Raw genomic sequence first — 6234 nt, forward strand, 5'->3', positions numbered from 1 at the left:
AGAGAAAAAAAGGTCACATACAAAGGAAAACCCATCAAACTATCATAAGACTTCTCAACAGAAACCTTACAGGACAGAAGACAATGGCATGATACATTTAATGCAATGAAACAGAAGGGCCTTGAACCAAGGATACTGCATCCAGCACGATTATGATTTAATCATATAATATAAATATGAAGGAGGGATTAAACAATTCCAAGAAAAGCAAAAGTTGAGGGAATTTGCCTCCCACAAACCACTTCTACAGGGTATCTTAGAGGGACGGCTCTAGATGGGAGCACTCCTAAAAAGAGCACAGAAAAAAACACCCGACATATGAAGAATGGAGGAGGAGGAATAAGAAGGGAGAGAAATAATCATCAAACTGGGTTTATAATAGCTCAATAAGTGAGTTAAGTTAGACAGTAAGGTAGTAAAGAAGCTAACCTTGAACCTTTGGTAACCAGAAACATAAGCCTGCAATGGCAATAAGTACATACCTTTCAATAATCACTCTAAATGCAAAGGGACTGAATGCACCAATCAAAAGACACAGAGTAATGAATGGATAAAAAAGCAAGACCCATCCATATGTTGCTTACAAGAGACTCACCTCAAACCCAAAGACATGCACAGACGTAAAGTCAACGGATGGAAAAAGATATTTCATGCAAACAGAAGAGAGAAAAAAGCAGGTGTTGCAATTTTCAGACAAAATAGACTTCAAAATAAAGAAAGTAACAAAAGATAAAGAAGGACATTACATAAAGATAAAGGGCTCAGACCAACAAGAGGATATAACCATTATAAATATATATGCACCTAATACAGGAGCACCAACATATGTAAAACAAATACTAAGAGAATTAAAGGAGGAAATAGAATGCAACGCATTCATTTTGGGAGACTGCAACACACCACTCACTCCAAAGGACAGATCCACCAGACAGAAAATAAGTAAGAACACAGAGGCACTGAACAACGCACTAGAACAGATGGACCAAACAGACATCTAAAGAACTCTACATCCAAAAGCAACAGGATACACATTCTTCTCAAGTGCACATGGAACATTCTCCAGAATAGACCAAATACTAGGCCACAAAAAGAGCCTCAGTAAATTCCAAAAGATTGAAACCCTACCAACCAACTTTTCAGACCACAAAGGCATAAAACTAGAAATAAATTGTACAAAGAAAGCAAAAAGGCTCACAAACACATGGAGGCTTAACAACATGCTCCTAAATAATCAATGGATCAATGACCAAATTAAAATGGAGATCCAGCAATATATGGAAACAAACAACAACAACAACACAAAGCCCCGACTACTGTGGGACACAGCTAAAGCAGTCTTAAGAGGAAAGTATATAGCAATCCAGGCATATTTAAAGAAGGAAGAACAATCCCAAATGAATGGTCTAATGTCACAATTATTGAAAGTGGAAAAAGAAGAACAAATGAGGCCTATGGTCAGCAGAAGGAGGGACATAATAAAGATCAGAGAAGAAATAAATAAAATTGAGAAGAATAAAAAAATAGCAAAAATCAATTAAACCAAGAGCTGGTTCTTTGAGAAAATAAACAAAGTAGATAAGCTGCTAGCCAGACTTATTAAGAGGAAAAGAGAATCAACACACATCAACAGAATCAGAAAAGAGAAAGGAAAAATCATGATGGACCCCACAGAAATACAAAGAATAATTAGAGAGTACTATGAAAACCTATATGCTAACAAGCTGGGAAACCTAGGAGAAATGGACAACTTCCTAGAAAAATAAAACCTTTCAAGACTGACCCAGAAAGAAACAGAAAATCTAAATAGACCAATTACAGCAACAAAATTGAAGCAGTAATCAAAAAACTGCTAAAGAACAAAACCCCCGGCCAGACGGATTTACCACGGAATTTTATCAGACATACAGAGAAGACATTATACCTATTCTCCTTAAAGTTTTCCAAAAAATAGAAGAGGAGGGAATACTCCCAAACGCATTCTATGAAGCCAACATCACCCTAATACCAAAACTAGGCAAAGACCCCACCAAAAAAGAAAACTACAGACCAATATCCCTGATGAACGTAGATGCAAAAATACTCAACAAAATATTAGCAAACAGAATTCAAACATACATCAAAAGGATCATACACCATGACCAGGTGGGATTCATCCCAGGGATGCAAGGATGGTACAACATTCCAAAATCCATCAACATCATCCACCACATCAACAAAAAGAAAGACAAAAACCACATGATCATCTCCATAGATGCTGAAAAAGCATTCGACAAAATTCAACATCCATTCATGATAAAAACTCTCAACAAAATGGGCATAGAGGGCAAGTACCTCAACATAATAAAGGCCATATATGATAAACCCACAGCCAACATCATACTGAACAGCGAGAAGCTGAAAGCTTTTCCTCTAAGATCGGGAACAAGACAGGGATGCCCACACTTCCCACTGTTATTCAACATAGTAGTGGAGGTCCTAGACACGGCAATTAGACAAAACAAAGAAATACAAGGAATCCAGATTGGTAAAGAAGAAGTCAAACTGTCACTATTTGCAGATGACATGATATTGTACATAAAAAACCCTAAAGACTCCACTCCGAAACTACTAGAGCTAATATCGGAGTTCAGCAAAGTTGCAGGATACAAAATTAATGCACAGAAATCTGTGGTTTTCCTATACACTAACAATAAACTAATAGAAAGAGAAATCAGGAAGACAATTCCATTCACAAAAGCGTCAAAAAGAATAAAATACCTAGGAATAAACCTAACCAAGGAAGTGAAAGACCTATACTCTGAAAACTATAAGACACTCTTAAGAGAAATTAAAGAGGTCACTAACAAATGGAAACTCATCCCATGCTCCTGGCTAGGAAGAATTAATATCGTCAAAATGGCCATCCTGCCCAAAGCAATATACAGATTCGATGCAATCCCTATCAAATTACCAACAGCATTCTTCAATGAACTGGAACAAACAGTTCAAAAATTCATATGGAAACACCAAATACCCCGAATAGCTATAGCAATCTTAAGAAGGAAGAATAAAGTGGGGGGATCTCACTCCCCAACTTCAAGCTCTACTACAAAGCCACAGTAATCAAGACAATTTGGTAATGGCACAGGAACAGAGTCACAGACCAATGGAACAGAATAGAGACTCCAAACATTAACCCAAACATACATGGTCAACTAATATTCGATAAAGAGACCATGGACATACAATGGGGAAATGACAGTCTCTTCAACAGATGGTGCTGGCAAAACTGGACACCTACATGTAAGAGAATGAAACTGGATCACTGCCTAACCCCATACACAAAAGTAAATTCAAAATGGATCAAAGACTTGAATGTAAGTCATGAAACCATAAAACTCTTAGAAAAAAACACAGGCAAAAATATCTTAGACATAAACATTAGTGACCTCTTCTTGAACATATGTCCACGGGCAAGGGAAACAAAAGCAAAAATGAACAAATGGGACTATATCAAGCTGAAAAGCTTCTGTACAGCAAAGGACACCATCAGTAGAACAAAAAGGTATCCTACAGTATGGGAGAATATATTCATAAATGACAGATCCAACAAAGGGTTGACATCCAAAATATATAAAGAGCTCACACACCTCAACAAACAAAAAGCAAATAATCCAATTAAAAAATGGGCAGAGGAGCTGAATAGACAGTTCTCTAAAGAAGAAATTCAGATGGCCAACAGACACATGAAAAGATGCTCCACATTGCTTGTCATTAGAGAAATGCAAATTAAAACCACAATGAGATATCACCTCACACCAGTAAGGATGGCTACCATCGAAAAGACAAACAACAACAAATGTTGGCGAGGTTGTGGAGAAAGGGGAACCCTCCTACACTGCTGGTGGGAATGTAAATTAGTTCAACCATTGTGGAAAGCAGTACGGAAGTTCCTCAAAATGCTCAAAATAGAAATACCATTTGACCCAGGAATTCCACTTCTAGGAATTTGCCCTAAGAATGCAGCACTCCAGTTTGAAAAAGACAGATGCACCTCTATGTTTATCGCTGCACTATTTACAACAGCCAAGAAATGGAAGCAACCTAAGTGTCCATCAGTAGATGAATGGATAAAGAAGATGTGGTACATATACACAATGGAATATTATTCAGCCATAAGAAGAAAACAAATCCTACCAGTTGCAACAACATGGATGGAGTCAGAGGGTATTATGCTTAGTGAAATAAGCCAGGCGGAGAAAGACAAGTACCAAATGATTTCACTCATATGTGGAGTATAAGAACAAAAGAAAACTGAAGGAACAAAACAGCAGCAGAAGCACAGAACCAAAGAATGGACTAACAGTTACCAAAGGGTAAGGGACTGGGGAGGACGGGTGGGAAGGGAGGGATAAGGGCGGGAAAAAAAAGGGGGCATTACGATTAACATGTATAGTGTGTGTGGGGCCCCGGTAGGGCTGTGCAACACAGAGAAGAGAAGTAGTGATTTTACAGCATTTTACTACGTTGATGGACAGTGACTGTGAATGGGTATGTGGCGGTTACTTAGTGAGGGGGGAAGCCTAGTGAACATAATGTCCTTCATGTAAATGTAGATTAATGATATTGAAATAAAAAAATATTAAACATACAACCTCAGGATGCTTTTAAAAGTAAAAGGAGATTATCTCTAGGAAACTGAGATGTATTATCACACTACATACCAACTGTTAATTTGGTTGTCGGTCTAGTTTCCCCTGCTGCGTTCATCAAGAGTCTCTCATTTAGTTTGCAGTGAGCCTTGATTTTTTTGAAGAAATGGTTGTATTTTAATAGTTATTTTTATGGGGAAGTAATAGGGGGCTGCATGACATTTTCAACTGCAAGTCATCCCTCTTCTGACATAGAGGCCAATGTAGTAAGCTGCATTATGGTTCAGCATACATACTCGTGGCCCCTTCTTGAACATCCTCTTTTAGTGGCCCTATTTGCAATATAACCCCAGATCTTTTGGTCCCAAACATGAACACATAATTGACTATGGCCAGTCATTTGCTAGGGAGATTCAAGAGAAAATGCCCATATTCATTTCCTACAAATTCTGTATTGCCTCTGACTTACATTTTCTACATGAGACTGATAATGTTCTAGATAGAGATCCTCAGTAAGCCTGGATAGTGAAGTAAAACAACATGAAACAGAGTCAGAGCCAAAGGATGATAAACATACAATTTCAGATAGAAACACAATTTTGTTGTGAGTCACTGAGATCTTGGTGTTGTTTGTAACAGTGTCATAACTTAGTCAAAACTGACAGCAGGGAATAGTTTGCCCCCTGCTGGAAGAATAAAAATAGGTTTGAGTATTACCCCTTATTCATTTATTTGGTATTGTCTCTGTATTCTTGACCAGTTCTATTGCAATTATGTATTCCATATCCATTCTTCATATATGAACAGCTAAGGATAAAAGGCCCTACCTAGTAATGATCTATACCTCTAAATTGGGTACAATTCTTAAAGACTAGCTCCCTTTCTAGACCTAATAATGATCTATACATGGAAAAACTTGGACAGGGATATTTTGACTATCGCGGGAAGCCATAATGATTATCTCCAGTGTTTCCATTCATTTTAGAGATTTTTGTTTAGTTCCTTGCCCAGGATAGGAGTTTGGAAGGAAAATTTCATTTTAGATTTTCTAAATTTGAGGAAATTTAGAGAAACTGGAGAAAAATTTCTGATTAATAAAATTGTTGAAGTGAGCATATTGTGGAATAAAATCATGTAGAGTATATATCTTAACTAGGTTCTTAAATTTTGGAGGCAAAAGGACAGGAAATCTATTTCCAGATATAATCTTTAGCTGCTTACCTTTACTTAAAGTATTATCTAGAGTTAAATTTATCCAGACTTTATCTTAAGAGGCATGTACTATACTTGTACTCTGTGGGATTGGACATCTCTCTATCCTCTCTCATCTAAGAATCCCTATTTAAAGTGAAATAAACCAGCCATCCAAAAGCCCATTGGAAGTTTAAGACCTAAATACAGCATGAGTTGCACAAACAGAAAGTCAATCAAGCTGATTTCAGTGACTTCTGAAAAAGGTATTTTCTTTTTTTTTTTTAATCTTATATTATACCTTCCACAAGCTATTGGATAATGCCTGGAAATATCCCATTGGAAATTTTGATGAGGTTTTATGGAAAGAACACTAGGTTGGAAATTAGATAATGTGAATTCCAATTCTGAG

This window comes from Manis pentadactyla, chromosome 3 (genome assembly GCF_030020395.1).
Source record: "Manis pentadactyla isolate mManPen7 chromosome 3, mManPen7.hap1, whole genome shotgun sequence".
NCBI classification, from domain to species: domain Eukaryota; kingdom Metazoa; phylum Chordata; class Mammalia; order Pholidota; family Manidae; genus Manis; species Manis pentadactyla.